Raw genomic sequence first — 14,233 nt, forward strand, 5'->3', positions numbered from 1 at the left:
CCAAGACTAAAGAAACCTTTCCAAAGATGTATGGCTAACTCAGATAACATAGCCAGCTACCCCCTAATTGGGCATTTAACTTAAAGGGTTGGGCTGGGCACGGTTGCTAATGCTTGTTATCCCAGCATCTTGGGAGACCAAGGTGGGTGGATCGCTGGAGGTCAGGAGTTCGAGACCAGCCTGGCCAACTTAGCGAAACCCTGTCTCTACTAAAAATACAAAAATTAGCTGGGCATGGTGGTGCGCACCTGTATTCCCAATGACTCTGTAGGCTAAGACAGGAGAATCTCTTGAACCCAGGAGGCAGAGGTTGCAATGAGCCAAGATCATGCCACTGCATTCCAGCTTGGGCAACAGAGCAAGACTAAAAAATAAAGGGTTGTATTACTGCTTTCTCAGTTTTGAGTTGTGTGCACCTCTCCCTTGGAATGTAAGCAAAAACCTTTGCAGCTAAACATTCAAATGTGTTCTATGTCGGTGTTGCCTTGACCAAGTTCTTACTGCCTTCACACTGACACCAGCATTATTTTTCTAAAACACGGATTTGGTCCTATCACTTTCTTTGCCTTGAAAACCATGATGGTTTGCGAAACAGGTATCCAGTGGGGATCTTCAAAAGAAAAAATAAACAAACAAATAAAAATAAAAAATAAAAAACAGAAGAAAAGATAAAAAGTAATAAAATGAAATAAAATAAAAACTGTGATGGCAGTTATCAAATAAATGAATGTTTTATTATGGTATACACAGGACTTCATAATCAGACCTTCATCATCAGATTTCATGTTATCACTCTGGCCTCATTTCTAGGCACTTGCAAATGATTGCAACATTCTGGCCATACTCCATTTGCTAGGCTACAAATGCATCACCAACTTTTATCTCCTGATGTTGGCTCCTACAACCCACTTGTGTTAGTCCATCTGGGCTACTGTAACAAAATACATAAACTGGAGAGCTTTTAAACAACAGAAATTTATTTTTCACAGTTGTGGGGCTGGGAAGTCCAAGATCAAGGCACTGGCATATTCAGAGTCAGGTGAGGGCCCGCCTCCTGGTTCATAAATGGCTCCTTCTCACCATAATTTCACAGGTGGAAGGAAGTGGCTAGTGAGTTCTTTCAGACCTCTTTTGCAAGGACACGAATCTCAATCATGAGAACTCCACCCTCATGGTCTAATCACCTCCCAAAGGCTATACCTCCTAATTCTAACTTGGGAATTAAGATTTTAACTTGGGAATTTTGCAGGGACACAAACACTCAGATTTTAGCACCACTCTTTCAGGAAAGCCTTCTCTTACGAAACTAGTGATATCCTATTTGTCCTTCAGGCCCCACTCAAACAACTCTTTGTACCTTCATGAAGCACCCTACCTCTCCTTGAGCAGAATTAATTGGTCCCTCATGCAAATTCCTTATCATATCATTATTTTAAAAATTTATTTTTACATTTGTTGTTCCACCACTAGACCCTAAGTACCTGGATGATGAGGACTATGTCACTCATCTTTGTCTTCCCAATTTCCAGCACAGCATCAGGCACAATATATGTGCCTTAGTAAGCTAAAAGCTTACTCAATGAAAAGGACTGAAATGAAGTTTTATGGTTTTATAAGTTAGGGTTCTTAATTGCAATTGTTAGGAGCAGACTGAAGACGATTTAAATAGAAATGTATTTATTGAAAGAATAGTGGGTAGGTCTCAGAATCAACAAGAAGGAGGAAGAACCAAGCTTGTAAGAGAGGCAAAAACATAAGGAGACTAGGCACACATAACCATCATCAAAATCACTGCACGAAACAAATCATCATGGACCCACTGTGAGATGGACAGATTGCTCCACCCACGCTGAAATGTCTGCAAAATGCTGTAACAATGCCTGGATTATGAAATAAGATGTATAGAAGCTGCACACTTCTGCACGGTTGTGTGTATGACACACAACTGCCACATTTATGTGAGCTATGTCACACCACCATCAGTGGAACTATACAATCAACCTTCTTTTCAATCCAAGTCTCATACAACAATTCCTCATTCTCAGACAAAGCATATGTATTTATACACATTTCCTATTCTCTTTCAGTCTCAACTTTTATCTGGCACATGCATGTCCATGCATATACATAAATACATCGTCTAGTATTAAGGTATAAACGTTCATGTACTTTCTAAAGCTCTGGTTGTGTCCTCTTTCCTGATACAGATTCATTCATTCTCTAAAAGCAAAATTCTAACGTGTTCACTTGTCTGTTCGTATAGTCCCAATCTGTAAGGTTGCCTTGCTTATTCAATATATACCACATTTAATTCCTCAGTAGCAGGGTCTCCAATTTAAATATCTCAGTTAGTAATTTCATTATTCAACTTCTATGCTGGCAGCTTTAACACACAAACTATCTATTTTCCCTTCTTTCTAGCTGGCCTTCCCAGTCATTATTCTGCATAGCCCTGGCAGTCTTCTGCTTTTAATTGATTGCTATCGATTTTCTTTTCAGAATATATGAGCCCAGGGCCTCTTAATGGAATTAAGTACCTACCTGTCAGAGAGAATCTGATTTCTGTTAAAATCTTTCTGCTTAAGTTTCCCGTGTACACTATGCTGTGCCTTGCCCATCCTACACCTCTGCCTGGAATGCCCTTCCTTTCTTCTTCCCTCGATTAGACTTACTCATTCATTTAGGCTGCTCAGGAGCCTCATCTCCCAAGTGCCTTTCCAGTCAGGCCAGGTGTCCCTTCCGTGTGCTTTCAAAGAATCCTAAAGGTTGTTCTCTCACTGTACATTTCACAGTAAAAATCATTATCCATGTGTTTTTATTATTTCCACTGGTGTGTGAACTCCTGAGGTCAGAAAGCACGTCATTCATCTTTGAATACTAGGTGCTTTATGCAGTTCCTGAAATGTAGTAGGTGCTATAGTCTGAATGTTTGCGTTTCCTCAAAATGTGTATATTGAAATCCTGCCCCCAAGGTGATGGTATTGAGGCAGGACTTACCATTTGACCCAGCAATCCCATTACTGGGTATATACCCAAAGGATTATAAATCATTCTACTATAAAGGTACATGCACACATATGTTTACTGCAGCACTATTCACAATAGCAAAGACTTAGAACCAACCAAAATGCCCATCAATGATAGACTGGATAAAGAAAATGTGGCACATATACACCATGGAATACTATGTAGCCATAAAAAAGAATGAGTTTATGTCCTTTCCTGGGACACGGATGAAGCTGGAAACCATCATCCTCAGTAAACTGACACAGGAACAGAAAACCAAACACCACATGTTCTCACTCAGAAGTGGGAGTTGAACAGTGAGAACACATGGACATAGGGAGGGGAACATCACACACTGGGGCCTGTCAGGGAGTGGGGGAAAAGGGGAGGGAGATAATTAGGACAAATACCTAATGCATGTGGGGCTTTAAACCTAGATGTTGGGTTGATAGGTGAAGCAAACCACCATGGCACATGTATACCTATGTAACAAACCTGCATGTTCAGCACATGTATCCCAGAATTAAAGTAAAATTAAAGAAAAAAGAGGTAGGACTTCTGGGAGATGAATAGATCATGAGGGCTTCACTCTTACAAAAGAGACCAAAGAGAGCTAGCACACCCTTTCTATCATGTGAGAACTCTCCAACAGTCACCATGTTTAGGGAACAGGCCAGGCCCTCATCAGACACCAGATCTGCTGGCATCTTGGTTTTGGACCTCCCAGTCTCCAGAGCTATAAGAGATAAATATTTGCTGTTTATATGCCACTTAGTCTATGCAATTTTGTTTTAGCAGCCAGACTTAATTAGCCAGGAAGAATTTAGTAAATATTATTGAATAAATTTAAAAATTAATATAAGTAAATAGATGGACCAACTTTATTTGAATAAATCATGATCCAAATGGAAGCAAATGTATTCCATTTTGTTGTTGTTGTTGTTGTTGTTTGAGGTAGAGTTTCACTCCAGTCTCCCAGGCTGGAATGCAGTGGCACCATCATGGCTCACTGCAGTCTCAGCTTACTGGGCTCAGGTGATTCTCCCACCTCAGCCTCCTGAGTAACTGGGACCACAGGTGCATGTCAACCACGCCTGGCTAAATTTTGTGTTTTTGGTAGTGATAAGTTATCTGTGGTGTTGCCTTGCTTAGTCAATATATATTTGATTAAAAATATAAGATTAAAAATGTATGCCCAAGCTGGTCTCAAACTCCTAGGCTCAAACTATTCATCTGCCCAAATACTGGGATTACAGGTGTGAACCACCGCACCTAGTCTCTTCTATTTTAAACCAAGCTGAAAACATAGCATTTCGGGTACATTCTTAAACAGGTCTAAACATTTTAATGGTTGAGATACAGTGAAAATAAAAATATTTTCAATGATTTTTTTTTTTTTACTTATTAATGTTTCAAAAAACTTTTTGACTCTCTAAATTTGTATCATTAATATTGTAATGTTCAGGTAATATGTGTATTATATATTTTAGAGTCATAATTTATATATATTTATTCATATTTAAACTATATGTATATGCTTTGTTATTTTTAAAAGCCTTGGTTTAATACTTTGTGATACAGCAACTGAAAATAGCTATTCCAGTTTCAAGTTCAGTTTATTTCAATACCCAGTTTGAACACTATCATGTCAAAAAAAAGAGAAAAAAACCTCTCAACATTTTACAAAGGCACAATATATATTACTATATACTACTTATAAGAAGGTTCACCATAAATAAAATTGCATCTATAGCCATATTTCATTGTCACCTTTAGAATAGTATTTCCTGGCTTGTAATGTGGGTGTTGAATATCTTGTAGTTGGAATCGAAGGAAGGTCAGCTGTGCCATATTTTATTTTTAATTGTATTATGAGTATTCGGTTTTTTATTTTTCTCTTCTCTTCTTTTCTTTTCTTTTCTCTTCTCTTCTTTTCTTTTTTTTTCTTTTTTTTTTTTGAGACGGAGTCTTGCTCTGTCACCCAGGTTGGAGTGCAATGGCGTGATCTCGGCTCACTGCAACATCTGCCTCCCGGGCTCAAGTGATTCTTCTGCCTCGGCCTCCTGAGTAGCTAGGATTACAGGGGCACGCCACTACGCCCAGCTAATTTTTGTATTTTCAGTAGAGACAGGGTTTCACCGTGTTGGTTAGGCTGGTCTTGAAATCCTGATCTTGTGATCAGCCTGTCTCAGCCTCCTAAAGTGTTGGGATTACAGACGTGAGCCACTGCGCCCGGCCATGAGTATTATTTTCAATCTGTGGCTTCTCTAAAGGAATCTCTTTAAATCTATCTGTAATTTTGTAAAGGCAAATTTAGTTAAAATTAGATGAGATAATCTATAATGCCAACTAACTGGGTCCCTCATAACCTGAAAACTCAATGAAAGGCAACAAAAAGTGAAGCTTCCCCTCAACCTCTCAGCATTATGGAGCTTCCACGGTACCCTCAGGAAGCCTCCTCTACTGTACATGAAATGCGACTTGTGACCTTGAAACGTAGACAATGAAGGCATTCAATCAATAGAGTACATTTCATACTGCTTTTTTTCACCTTTAAGATTAAAAATTAAAGCTCAACAAAAGCTTTGACATCTTCTCACACCCCCATGCATTCTCTCACCTACATCCTGGAGTTTATGCTCCACTTTGGAGGACGTTAGTGTAGAGAATCGAATCCACACTGCTGTCTCTGGCTTCCAGGTGCTCTATAACTTGACCTCAACCAACCCCAGCACGGCCTATATTTCACTCTCACTGCTGCCCTATGTTGAGTTTCTACTGCACTCCAAGAGTTTTAATCCTGTTTCTTAACATACCCAGCGCTTGCCCTCCTCACCGTGCTCAAGCCTTCTCTTCTACCTGCAATGTTCTGCCCCTGTTAACCCCTGTTTCACCACCTACCAGGTTTCTCCTTCATTAAACCTCCTTCTGTCTGGGGTATCACTTTTTAACCTCATCTGAACAAAGATGCATAGAACTGAAAGGTTATCTTTGACATCTGAAGTAGAAATAATTATGCACATGTATTATCTCTTCTATGAGTAGATTATAAACACCTTAGGTAGGGGTACCAGGGGCTGGTCCCAGTGGCTCATGCCTATAATCCTCGCACTTTGGGAGGCTGAAGCAGGCAGAATACGAATTCAAGAGATGGAGACCATCCTGGCCAACATGGTGAAACCCCATCTCCACTAAAAATACACAAATTAGCTGGGCATGGCGGCACGCACCTGTATTCCCAGCTACTCAGGAGGCTGAGGCAGAAGAATCGCTTGAACCCAGGAGGCGGAGGTTGCAGTGAGCCGAGATCGCACCACTGCACTCCAGCCTGGCGACAGAGCAAGACTCCAGCTGAAAAAAATTAAATTAAATTACATTAAATTAAATTAAATTTTTAAAAGGGGTACCAGATCTCATTAATTTGTCTGTTCTCAACAATTACCCTGCAAACTTTTTGGCATATAACAGATATCCATTTGGAAGCAGTATGATAAAATGAAAATATATGGTTTTAGAATGAGGGATACCTAATTCATGGACAAAAGATTAGCATAATTGTGAAAACTTTGAAAAGGAAGAATTTTCTATCATTTAGAAAGAGGGTGGTCATACATTCACTCTCACTACAGGAAGTGAGGCAAGGCCCAGCTGACAACCCCAGAGATGTAAAAGAAGAGACTTCTCCATTTGGTGGAATATCAAACTGAAGTTCCTTTCAACAGCAGGAATCTATGGTTTAAAGCAGAAAGAAATGCCACATTTCTAAAGGCTACTTCCAAGTAGAATGCTGTTATATTTTATAGTTACCTGTTATATCTCAATTATATTATATAATTGTAATATATGATCTCAGATCTTATTATTGACTAACATATGTACAAAATACCATTTTAAAAATGAAAAGTGATTTTAGATTTTGATAGGTTTTAGATTTCAATAGAGTTGGTCATCTTTTTTATGTGATCCAGCTCAGGAATGGATTATGGTTCAAGTTTATGTTAGAGGAGGTTGTCCAGCTGACAACAAGAAATATCAAACCAGCCAGGTGCGGTGGCTCACCCACTTACTTGGGAGGCTTCCAGCTACTTGGGAGGCTGAGGTAGGAGGATCACTTGAGCCCAGAGGTTGAGGCTGCAGTAAGCCTTGATCATGTCACTTCACTCCAGCCTGGGCAACAGAGTGAGACTCTGTCTTAAAAAAAAAAAAATCCTGAAAGAAAAGATACTAAACCTGTTAATTAAATGTAATATCATCCAGCTGTTACCAGAAGTACAGCCTTGAGTATGAATTCCCCAGGAACTTGGTGTTTTGGACAAAGAATTGGACAAAGCACACAAACTAACGAAGGAATAAAACACAGGAACAGGAATGAAGCAGTGAAAGCTGGGATTTATTGAAACATACAAGCATTCTACAGAGTGGGAAATCTTTACGGGAGGCAGAGGGACTGATGGTCTTTCCTTCTGTAACTGCTTCATTCTGATTGGGGCATAGTCCCTACCTACTGGTGACCACAGAACTCTCGCCCTGCTCTGTCTAAAGGCGATGTTAGTGCCAGAGGTGTTTAAATCAGACCAATTCCATCTTGAGTAGGGGTTGGGTAAAATGAGGCTGAGACCTACTGGGCTGCATTCCCAGACATTAAGGCATTCTAAGTCACAGGATGAGGTAGGAGGTCGGCACAAGATGCAGGTCATAAAGTGTAGGAGATCGTTCATCGTGGTGGGAAAAATCATAGAAAGATGCAAACCTTCTTGGAAGGCCAGGAGGTTTTGTAAAAGCTTCAGAAAAGGATTTGACTGAAGGCAGCCAAGTTCTCTTATCTGGAAGGCATAAATAATTCACAATGCAATAACATATAATTATAGGGTTTAGCATGTAATCAAGAAATAACCATAAAAATGGACAACCAGCAGCCCCTGGGGCTGCTGTTCCTGTGGAGTAGCCATTTTTTATTCCTCTACTTTTTAAATACACTTGTTTTCACTTTACTCTATAGACTCCTCTGAATTCTTTCTCACACAAGATCCAAGAACCCTCCCTTCGGGTCTGCATCGGGACCCCTTCTCTGTAACAATAGGAGGCCTGAGCTTGTTTTGATTAGTTGCCCATCTTGGGCAGTTGGGGTAAGTGCCATCTGGAATTTGACAGCTGATAAACGATGGGTTCCATATCAGATGAAGCAATTCACGGTACAAAGTCCTAAAAGTAGTGAAACAAAAATCGTTACTAAAGGTCCTAATATAGATAATATTATTGGTAATAGCCAATTTTTAAAAGGAGATAACAAATTTCCTTAGCCAGCTGGGTCCAGTCCCAGCATGTTCTCTTAGCCTGTCAATGATTTTTAGGTTTTCTTTTATTTATATTTTCTTCTACCTGTACAGATGTATTTACATAAAACAACAAGTTTCATTTAATAAAGCACAAGTTCCTTTTGCTTCTGGAGTAATTACATCTAAAGCTCGGCAGTTTTGCAAAGCTACCTCTACACGCAAATGAAATCGTTCTTGCTGATTTTCAATGGCTGCTACTGTGGCTTTCCAAGACTCTTGTACCATTACAGTTAAGTTTAAAATTCTTTATTCTAGTATGAGAATTCCAGCAAACCAAAACAGTCCTCTAAAAATAGAATAGCCTGTGCCAGGCTTTTCTAATATAAGATCGTCAGTGCCACAGCCACGTTCAACGAAGAATCAAACTCTGTAAAAAAAATTTTTTTTTAACGGAGTTTTGCTCTTGTTGCCTAGGCTGGAGCGCAATGGTGCGATCTCGGCTCACTGCAACCTCCACATCCCAGGTTCAAGCAATTCTCCTGCCTCAGCCTCCTGAGTAGCTGGGATTACAGGCATGCACCACAAAGCCCAGATAATTTTTTTTGTATTTTTAGTAGAGATGGGTTTCTACATGTTGGTCAGGCTGGTCTCGAACTCCTGACCTCAGATGATCCACCTGCCTTGGCCTCCCAAAGTGCTGGGGTGACAGGTATGAGCCACTGTGCCCAGCCCAAAATATTGTAAGAGATTTATTCTGAGCCAAATATGAGTGACCATGGCCCGTGACACAGCCCTCAGGAGGTCCTGAGAACATGTGTCCAAGATGGTTGGGGTACAGTTTGGTTTTATATGTTTTAGGAGGCATGAGACATTAATCAAATACATTTAAGAAATACATTGTTTTCATTCAGAAAGGTGGGACAACTCAAAGCAGAGGCTTCCAGGCTATAGGTAAATTTAAACATTTTCTGGTTGACAATTGGTTGAGTTTGTCTAAAGATCTGGGATCCATAGAAAGGGACATTCATTTGAAGATAAGGGATTGCGGAAACCAAGTTTTATTGTACAGAGGAAGCTGTCAGATAGCAAACCTCAGAAAGAGCAGGTTGTAAAATGTTTCTTATGGGACTTAAAAGGGTGCCTGGCTCTTAGTTGATTATATCCTGGATCTGGAAAGGAAGGAAGGAAAACAAAGGGGAAAAGAGATTCTCTATAGGATGTGGATTTTTCCTATAACAGACTTTGCAGGGTAATTTCAAGGTAAGTCAAGGAAATATATTTTGGGGTAAAACATTTTGATTTTCTCCCATGTTATGCCAGAGTCAGATTATGTCATGATATACAGGGTTAAATCAAATCCATCTCATGAAAATTTATTGTTTGTAGGGCATGACTCCCCAGAACCCTTAGATAGGAATTTGGGCAAGATAAAAATCAGAGCTTAGTCTTCAGTAGGTTCAGATAATTGGGGAAATTGTGCAATAAAAATTACATACTTTATGGAAGGACTAGTTTTGCCATCTTCCACACCAAGTTTTTGTCCATTTAGTAATCATAAAAAATACTGGCAAACAGTGTTTGTGACTGTGACTGTTAATATCCTACTAGCACAAAAATATCATACACACACACACACACATTTTTATGGTGCATGAAATATTCAGCATTAGAGTCTCTTCTGAGAGATCATGTGGCAATTAACATTACAATTAAAGCCAAAGCTTCTGGAAGACGCTTCTACTTACATTTTTTTAATTTTTATTTTTTGAGACGAAGTCTTGTTCTGTAGCCCAGGCTGGAGTGCAGCGGTGCAATCTTGGCTCACTGCAACCTCTGCCTCCTGGGTTCAAGCAATTCTCCTGCCTCAACCTCCCAAGTAACTGGGACTACAGGCACCACCACACCCAGACCCTTATTTGTGATATCCTCTTATTCCAGTTTTGGAAACACAGAGGTATGTTACTGGATTAGGGATGGTTAGAGCAAAAAATAGCATAGAAACTAGAGGCTGCTTAAAAATATGCAAAGATCCACGATGAAGAGGATGTGGAACATAGGGCACAGAAATGCACAGTCATCTCTCAGGCCAGCCTTTGTGCAGCACCACTCTTAGCTCCTGATGAACCTCAGCCCTGGAAGCACATGGCCTCTCAGCAATCAGAACTGGACTTTAAGAGGATCATTGGAGATAAAAATGCTCAGAAGTAAATGCTCAGTGCCACAAAGTGAAACCAGCACTCAGGCAATAGTTTTCCCAGCAAGGCAATTTACTTCTGCAGAAGGGTGCTGCTCATGTCAATCAGTATTGCAAGAGCGCAGGGAACAAAGGAAAGCAGGGGGGTTTTATTCTTAAGGCAATCCCTACCCTGTGTCACTTCCCTATGGGCTGGGGTGGGACCGCACAATCTAAACTGACCCGATTAGCTACTTGTAAATATTTTTCTAAATATGGAAGGCAAGGGGAACATGAGGTACAGTGGTGAAGCCTACGACACATGCAGTTTCAGGGGAACAATGGGTGCAGGTAACTAAGATGTGAGTTATCGAGTAGAGCTGACGGGAAGTGGGTAGGCTGTTTACAGTAACTGGAGGCAAGGAGGCATGTAGAATGAGAAAGTTAGGTTTGAGAACAAAGAACAAGGAAGTTAGCAGGCTAAACTTTTGAAGAGAAACTCAGAGAAATTCATTGTATCCTGCAGTATTCTAAACTCTGCCGCCTGTAGACACCTAAGGAACCTCACTTGGTATATGAAGGGGAGTTTGCGTGACTATCAACGAATCAAAAAAAAAAAAAAAAAAAGTAGCCAGACGTGGTGGCGGGTGCTTGTACTCCCTGCTACTTGGGAGGCTGAGGCAGGGGAATGGCATGAACCCGGGAGGTGGAGCTTGCAGTGAGCTGAGATGGCGCCACTGCACTCCAGCCTGGGCAACAGAGGGAGACTCCATCTCAAAAATAAAAAAAAGAGCCTAAATTAATTCTCCACTTTAATCAATACCTTTATCTTATACTTACCCACCATGTTTCCTCAATTCTCTTCACCTATTTAATTTTCCCCAGTATAGTGAAAAGGAAAATTAACTAACCCAGAAATCAGCAAAACACAGCATAAGCTCTTAAAAACTGATTTTTTAAAGACAGAGTTTCTCTCTGTCGCCCAGGCTGGAGTGCAGTGGTGTGATCTCAGCTCACTGCAACTCTGCCTCCCAGGTGCAAGCAATTCTCCTGCCTCAGCCTCCTGAATAGCTGGGATTACAGGCTCAAGTCACTATGCCAGGTTAATTTTTGTATTTTTAGTAGAGACAAGGTATTGCCATGTTGGCCAGTCTGGTCTTGAACTCCTGACCTCAAGTGATCTGCCCACCTCGGCCTCCCAAAGTGCTGGGATTACAGGCCTGAGCTGCCACACCCAGCCTGATTTTTTATTCTCTGGCACAGATCCACTGAATCTCATTAGAGTGCAGAGGACAAAGTTCCGGTTATAAAGGAGAAGGAGGAGGAGGGGGAAGAAAAATGTAAAAAGAAAATGTTCCTTATGTAATTTTTTACTGCTGACCAATTTCAAAAGTCTCTAATGTTTTTAAAGTGTGATCCCTAAAGGGATATTTTAATGAGTTCTCCAGATGATTTTGACACACACTAAAGTTTGCGTTCTGCTCCGGTATAGTGTATGTGGGTTTTTCAGTAAAGGAGGATCCAATTATGACAGACTCCTAGCAGAAGCTTTATCTCTACACTAACTTTGTTTACTCTCTCTCTCTCTCTCTTGGATTCTCACAAACCTACACAGATTACACATTTATAAAAATAAATGAAGAATAAAAAGTGGAATTTGCATTCTGGTGATTGCATGCATACCCCCATCTATTTTCCTATGGATAAAACTCCCCCTGCTTTCCTCTATTCCTTGAAGTTTAAGAATGCGTGTTATTCATCTATATACTCCACAGCAACAATTTGTATAATGCTTTACGCATTTAAGAACTACTTGTTAATAGAAAAATTAAATTGTTCTCCTATGGGAAGCAGGTTTTGTGTTTGGAATGTGCAAAAGTATCCAGTTCAAGGTGGTGAATTTTAAATTACTGTTTAAAATTTGTGTAACATTTTCATCTAGTAATAAAAACATAATGTGTGTTAATATCTTAAACACGGTGGAAGTTAATGACAGGAATCCAGAAAAACAATTCAAATTAAATATCCTGCTAATTTCTAATCGATAGCATAATTTTCCCATACTAAGGAAAATCATTTTCTTCGGTCAGTCCCAGGTTCTTAAAACATATTGAGTAAATCATGGTTAATGATGATAATATTGATATTAGGGATATAAGGCCTTTAGGTAAGAAATCATTGGAAAATTTTATGTCATTCCTGGCAACTTAAAACAAATTTATGCTGATCAGCAAATTAGAAAATATTTGCTAATTAACCGACTAGAAAAAGTACATGTTATTACCGAAATATGATAAATTTTGAAAATGCTAAGAAAGACCATAAAATCAAACATAGACAGTTAAAAGCAATGTATTTCATGAGCACTGATTTATGGCTCAGTTAATCAATATTTGAATTAGATGTGGGTAGCTCAGTTGTTAAGCCATTTCTCCACAAACTGCAAATTAATATTAATGAAAAATGCAATGGCATTCAGCAGCAGCATTCTGTCGCTTGTTAGAGTAACCATTAATTTTAATTTTAAATATTAATGAAATATGATTTTTTTTTTTTTTTGTCAGCTTTAGGCAATGATTTCAAAGAAACAGCAAGACCTGAGTCAGGGGAGACCCTATCATAGGCAATTCGAGAGCAAAGCTGTCAGCAGTGACTGGTTAGCAAAATTTGAATCACTCTCTAGCAATTAGCAGATGATTGTGAATGATTACTTCCTTCAGAATGAATAGCTGACCCCCAGGGTTATTTGGTTTGCTGTCTGTGACAAGTCCGTTTAAAGACCTGTCTGGTGGCAGAGATGGAGAGATTCATTCTGAATAGGTAATTCAATCATAAGTCCAGGGAACAGAGCCATGAAAACCAGCCAGCCATTGTACCAGGGGAGAGAAGAGCAGAAAGAAAAGCTTGGGAAAGCAGTGACAATAGGTGAGCCCCACCACCACCAACCTTTATGACATCCCAGGATCTCGGCATGAGAGGCCTGATAAAACTTGGACAGCATGTTATTGAGCCTAGTCCTACTCTTTAGATCTGATAGAGTGAAAACAGGATAGTCTAATCATCCTAAAGTAGAGAAAACTTTTCACCTTTTTCAACGGGCAGGGGAGCAACTCTTTAATCAAGATGAGAGGATTCCAAAGACTGATTTTCATGTCTCGGAACCTGGAGGACAAAAAGTAGCCAGATCTTGTCATCCTGGCAGCACCCCCTAAACCAGATCCTATCTCCTTCTGGGACCTCTGACCTAGAAAGCATATCAGGTGGATGGCTATATAGGAGAAATGCTCTTTTTCTCTTGCATAAGTCTGGGCTGACTCGTCAGAGTGCTGTGTCTAAAAGCTATTTTCTATTTTTTAGAGTAAAGTATAAGCATCATTATTGCTCTTATTAGTAATAAAAAGCTTATGAGTCACCTGCCTCTGACAGGAATTGACATCAAAATAAAAATTACTTAAATTACTTATGAAGTATGTGTCTACATATTTACCATGTCTGACATAAAGTTATGATAACAAAATTTTCTTTCAAAGTCATTGAATTAATGCATGTCATTTCTATTCAAATTTAGGAAGCAAAGTCTTTTTTTTTTTTATTATTTTTTTTTTAAAGAGGTGGAGTCTTGCTCTGTCTGTCGCCCAGGCTGGAGTGCAATGACACAATCTCGGCTCACTGGAACCTCCGCCTCCTGGGTTCTAGCAATTATCCTGCCTCAGCCTCCTGAGTAGCTGGGATTAGAGATGCACGCCGCCATGCTCGGCTAATTTTTTTGTATTTTAGT

The sequence above is a fragment of the Piliocolobus tephrosceles genome, chromosome X (genome assembly GCF_002776525.5).
Source record: "Piliocolobus tephrosceles isolate RC106 chromosome X, ASM277652v3, whole genome shotgun sequence".
In the NCBI taxonomy this organism is placed as follows: Eukaryota; Metazoa; Chordata; class Mammalia; order Primates; family Cercopithecidae; genus Piliocolobus; species Piliocolobus tephrosceles.